Below are 6,598 nucleotides of genomic sequence, written 5' to 3' on the forward strand. Positions count from 1 at the left end.
ACTCAAAACGGATTTAAAATGAAGAAGTTATGGGTAAAACAAGATTGGATAATTTTTCTCATTTTAGCTACGTGAAAATTGGTAACAAATCTATTCCAACCATAACTTAATCAACTTGTATTGTATATTATGTAATCTTGAGATACCATAGACACGTATACAATGTTTCGACCTATCATGTCGACACATCTATATATATTTCGGAACAACCATAGACACTCTATATGTGAATGTTGGAGTTAGCTATACAGGGTTGAGGTTGATTCCAAAATATATATAGTTTGAGTTGTGATCAATACTGAGATACGTATACACTGGGTCGTGGATTGATTCAAGATAATATTTATCGATTTATTTCTGTACATCTAACTGTGGACAACTAGTTGTAGGTTACTAACGGGGACAGCTGACTTAATAAACTTAAAACATCAAAATATATTAAAAGTGTTGTAAATATATTTTGAACATACTTTGATATATATGTATATATTGTTATAGGTTCGTGAATCAACCAGTGGCCAAGTCTTACTTTCCGACGAAGTAAAAATCTGTGAATGTGAGTTATAGTCCCACTTTTAAAATCTAATATTTTTGGGATGAAAATACATGCAGGTTTTATAAATGATTTACAAAATAGACACAAGTACGTGAAACTACATTCTATGGTTGAATTATCGAAATCGAATATGCCCCTTTTTATTAAGTCTGGTAATCTAAGAATTAGGGAACAGACACCCTAATTGACGCGAATCCTAAAGATAGATCTATTGGGCCTAACAAACCCCATCCAAAGTACCGGATGCTTTAGTACTTCGAAAGTTATATCATATCCGAAGGGTGTCCCGGAATGATGGGGATATTCTTATATATGCATCTTGTTAATGTCGGTTACCAGGTGTTCACCATATGAATGATTTTTATCTCTATGTATGGGATGTGTATTGAAATATGAAATCTTGTGGTCTATTATTATGATTTGATATATATAGGTTAAACCATAACTCACCAACATTTTTGTTGACGTTTTAAGCATGTTTATTCTCAGGTGATTATTAAGAGCTTCCGCTGTCGCATACTTAAGTAAGGACGAGATTTGGAGTCCATGCTTGTATGATATTGTGTAAAAACTGCATTCAAGAAACTTATTTTGTTGTAACATATTTGTATTGTAAACCATTATGTAATGGTCGTGTGTAAACAGGATATTTTAGATTATCATTATTTGATAATCTACGTAAAACTTTTTAAACCTTTATTGATGAAATAAAGGTTATGGTTTGTTTTAAAATGAATGCAGTCTTTGAAAAACGTCTCATATAGAGGTCAAAACCTCGCAACGAAATCAATTAATATGGAACGTTTTTAATCAATAAGAACGGGACATTTCAGTTGGTATCAGAGCGTTGGTCTTAGAGAACCAGAATTTTGCATTAGTGTGTCTTATCGAGTTTGTTAGGATGCATTAGTGAGTCTGGACTTCGACCGTGTTTACTTGAAAAATGATTGCTTAACAAATTTTGTTGGAAACTATATATTTTTAACATGTGAATATTATGTGATATATTAATCTCTTAACGCGTTTGATATTATGTGATAGATGTCTACCTCTAGAACAAGTCCCATTGACTCACCTAATAATAATGAAGAGTCAAATGTAAATTGGAATGATTCGTGGACTGATTCACAAGTTCCCGAAGAGGAACCGGAAGAAGAGTCGGAACCGGAAGAAGAATCGGAACCGGAAAAAGAATCGGAACCGGATGAAGAAATAGAACCGGTGGGGGAAATAATAAAACGGTTAAGTAAAAGAAAATCCTCAACCAACCGACCAAGGTTAATTATGGTCAATGGTGTTTCCGCCAAGGAAGCAAAATATTGGGAGGATTACCAATTCTCCGATGAATCGGATTCCGACGAGAATTCCGATGATGTTATAGAAATTACCCCAACTGAATTTAAAAAGGCAAAAGAAAATAATAAGGGAAAGGGCATAAAAATAGAGAAATCTAATTTCAACCCCGATGAACTTTATATGTATCGTCAACCCCCGAAGTCCTTAAGTTGTAACAATGACCCGGGAACCTCTAAACCACCAGGTTTTTCTAAACCAATGTGGAAAATGACGGCTCGTATTAGGTGAACATCATATATCCCTAGAAACTTTTCAAAACGAACCAAAACCGAAGAAGAAGAAACAAGCGAGTCGGAATAAGATAGTTGTATTCTTGTGGTGTAATATATGTAATATAGTGTGCTTATGCTTTATGATATATGTAAAAATTGCTTGTATTAATAAGTATTTTTTTATGAATCTAACTCTTGTCTATTTTACAGTATAAAAACACAAAATGGATAGACAACCCAATATTTTAAGAGACCTACCCGGAGACATGATTGATGAAATCTTGTCTAGAGTCGGTCAGAATTTATTCGGCACAACTATTTAAGGCGAGATCAGTTTGTAAGACATTCGAAGAACGTTCCAAGAATACCTTGGTTTATAAAAGGCTTTCGTTCGAAAGATGGGGGATATCACATTGGGAAATCCATAAGTTACGATGTGTTTACTTTGACGCATATATTGCGGGGAACCCAAATGCTATTTTACGCAATGGGTTAAGAAATTATTTTGACTCAATATATCCGAATATTGGACTTCGTGATTTAGAAAAAGCGGCTAACATGCAACATAAAGAAGCATGTTATGCTTACGGATTAGTAATGTGTAAGACCCGAATAATTATCTTACTTACTTGTGTATTATGGTGTTCAAGGGTGTGGGTTTTATTGTATATAAATTAAAATGCAAAAGAAACTGTTTCAGTAGGATCGCGCGCCGCGCGGGTTTGGGGCGCGCCGCGCCATTTGGCGCTGACAGAATCCTTTGTTTTAAATTGGTTTAAATGAAGGGTATTTGGGTAATTTCACTTGGGGCCGGATTTGTGAGCCACATTAGCTGGTTTGGATCAGTTTTGGATCATTTTCACATCCATTCATCACTCCTAACTATCTAGAGAGAGAGAGAGAGAGAGATTCTAGAGAGAGATTTAGGGTTTTGGTGAAGAAGGAGGCCGAATTGATCAAAAGCTCGAGTTCTAAAGTTGTTCCTTTCGTTCCTAGCTACGTTGTGGTGGTATTGGTAAGCTCAAACTCCGAATTTCATCTATTTGATTTGATATTCAAGTTAGGGTTTGAGTTAGTTTGATGAAAAACCCTTTTAGATGATGAAATGGGTTTAGTGATGCTAGTAATTGGGTTTATTGTTAATTGTTGGTGGATTTTGGGTTGGAGAACTAATTGGCCATGTTTAGGACTTGAAATTGAGTTTAATCACTTAAGTTAGTGATTATAGAAGTATTGAAACCCATTTAAGGTTATTTGGTTGACTAATTGTGACTTTGGGTCAAATTAGGGTTTGGTGGTGATTATGACCCATTTGGCGATTTAATGAGGTTTATAAATTTGAAATGGATTAAGTTGAAGTATAAAACCAAGTTAAAAGTGTTTTGGTGTCAAAACTTGTAAATGGTGAGATTTTGACCTTATGGATCAAAATTAGGGTTTAAGTGTCAAAATGGGTATGACACGTGTTTAACACTTGATTTCGGGTTTATTTGGCATATTAGGACCATTCTCACTTGTGTGAGTGATTATTGGTTAGTTTGGGCGCGGTTTGTACTTGGTAGTGCATTTGGGTCAAATTTGCACTAAGTGTCGAATTGGGTTGATTTGTAAATCCACTCTAAGTGTATTGTTGTAATTGTGATAATGGAATAGGTATTTTCCATTGGCGAGTTGCGGTTTACTTGGAAGCATTCTTCAAGACTTCAAGGTGAGTGTTAATATCCTATGTGCATATGTATGTGTAGGATGGGTGCGGGTCGGGTTGAAGTGTTTCTTGGTTATAGAGCTCACTTCACATATAGGTGGATTTGATGGACATGTGTATAGGTCCAATTGACACGGTTGTGTGTTTTGGTTGGCCACCTTTGGCGGGGTACACAATTTGTGTGTACATTATCACACGCGGTATGATGTGGATTATATAACCCCAATGGCGAAGGGTTAATATTGTGATGCGGACTTAGATATAACCCCAATGGCGAAGGGTAGTATTGTGAGTGGAATAATTATACGTATGTGTATATGGCGTATTTATTTGTGAATGTTATGGTATGAACCATCGAGCCGGTAGTGCCATAATGTGTGTGTGTGATAGGATGTGAACCACGAGCCGGTAGCATCGAGTGTGAACCACGAGCCGGTAGCACTATAAAATAATTGATGTGAACCACGAGCCGGTAGCATCGAGTGTGAACCACGAGCCGGTAGCACTATAAAATAATTGATGTGAACCACGAGCCGGTAGCATCGAGTGTGAACCACGAGCCGGTAGCACTATAAAATAATTGATGTGAACCACGAGCCGGTAGCATCGAGTGTGAACCACGAGCCGGTAGCACTATAAAAGAGTATGACTCAATTGCGTATGGTGTGAACCACGAGCCGGTAGCACCATAGCGTTATGGTTAACCTTGGGAGTTTTACGCGTTGTTATATATATATTGTATACATATAATGTTGTATTGACGTGATGTAGCTAACTTTCTGGTTGTAGCTTATTGGCATTGTTCACATCGTTGCTGGTGAACTTATATTTTGTTGATATATCTTTAGCTCGTTGCTTAGTGACCTTACGGTATGCTTAGACTAGCTTGCCTTTATGCTTGGATGCTCCGGTATGCGGTATTTGGTTTTGTGTTGCGTGTTCATTTTATGCATATATATATATGTATGTAGTATATTCTCACTCACTAAGCGTTAGCTTACCCTCTCGTTGTTTACCTTTTTATAGATTTGCATGGATGCGGTGGCTCGGGTAAGCGTGGGACTAGTGGACTCGCGTAGTTGCTTTAGAAGGCTTGCTTTTGGATTGATTAGGATTGGGTAGTGTATCCCCAATCGCCATGCTCGGCTTTATTTTGTGTTAATAGTCGTGTGATTGAAAACTTGTATTTTCGTATGAAAGTCGTAAAACGGCCGATGTGGGCCCGGCCTCGTAAAACTTATTTTATGAATGGAACGTGTTAGTTTTTCATATATGAATAGGTTGTGAAAAGCGTTTTGTCTAAATACGTTGGGAAGTGGTCAAACATTTTCGCATTTCATGACTTTTTGGACAGGCCACTTTGGCGCGCCGCGCGGCCATATGGCGCGCCGAGCCATGTGCTGTACCAGCAAATTTTTTTTTTTCTCTCTGCGTTGTTGGTTGGTTAACGGGTTGGGTTGTTACAAGTGGTATCAGAGCATGGTCTAAGGGATTTAGGTGACTTGAGATAGGTGCCTAGACTTAGACTTGTGTGTGTGCTTAATTGTTGCGGGACTTGTAGGATTACGGGTCGGAATGGATTTAGTTAGTGCCTTGTTTATAGATTGACTAACTTGTATATTAGTAATGCGGATATTATTAATATATTATTGTGATGTGATAATAATTCTCGAGTGTGTTTATATCGCGTAGGATTTTGTTTGTGCTTTGTTTATGTTGCGGTTGCATATATCATCGAGCGAGGCGGTCATTGTACTAACGAGCCGATACGGCGTGTATGCTTAATAAGGACTTGCAAACCTTATTACGGGTGCAAATCGTGTCTAGTAAGTGATGTACGACGAGTGTTTAGCAAGATGGGACGGTGTTGTGCGTGTGGTTTATACGTTCGTGATCTAATCGTTTGCATTCCTTAGAATGAAAACGGAAGATGGATGCGGAACGAGTGAGCCTATTCACGAAGGGAAGGATGAGTTAACGTTAAATATTGAGGCTGTGTTTGAACGATATGTCTCGATTTTCACCGGCAGAGTTAGAGAAGTAACCAAGGAGTTGGTCGAAGGACAAATGACGAAGGTGGTCCGAGACCAAGTGACTAAAGTTGTAAAGGATGAGTTTGAAAAGAGGTTTCCCAAACCTCGAGGTAGCGATGATGAAGATGTACTTGCAAGGTTAGGATTACATGGTGCTCATGGTAAGAGGGCACGAAGTACGCCTGAAGGCGTCGAGAATGTGAAGAAGAAGAGTAAGAAGGGTTACAAGCTTACGTGCTTTAAGTGTGGGGAACGGGGTCATTTGGCACAAGATTGTACGGTGGTGCCTTTAGGTACAATCAGATGTTTCATTTGCCGAATGGAGGGACACCGGAAGTCAGAGTGTTCCGAATCGCATGACGATCGGGTCAGGAGGTTAGAGCGCGAATAAATGATGGGAAGTGGAGCATAGAAGCCCAAAAGCGCTACATCAGGTACTTTTAGTACGAAATCATATGTCATTCGTTTGTAATAACATGCGGTATGTGCGTAAGTCTTAGCTAAACTTTATTCTCCGTTGGAGATAATTTGTAGCAAGCGGGCGGTCTACGTTTATGGTTCCGGTTTGCTCTCAGCAGAGCGTATAAGTGGTGTGTTGTGCCTTGACTCTATGGTGTGAATCCTTGGGTACTTAGGCATTTTGGTTGGTAAAGGGTTGTTTAGCTCATTCGAGTGAGACCCTTAAGGTCTCAATTGTGTTGTGCATGTTATTGATATGGGTGACGTTCCTAATGGA

This window comes from Rutidosis leptorrhynchoides, chromosome 2 (assembly GCF_046630445.1).
Source record: "Rutidosis leptorrhynchoides isolate AG116_Rl617_1_P2 chromosome 2, CSIRO_AGI_Rlap_v1, whole genome shotgun sequence".
Classification (NCBI taxonomy): Eukaryota; Viridiplantae; Streptophyta; class Magnoliopsida; order Asterales; family Asteraceae; genus Rutidosis; species Rutidosis leptorrhynchoides.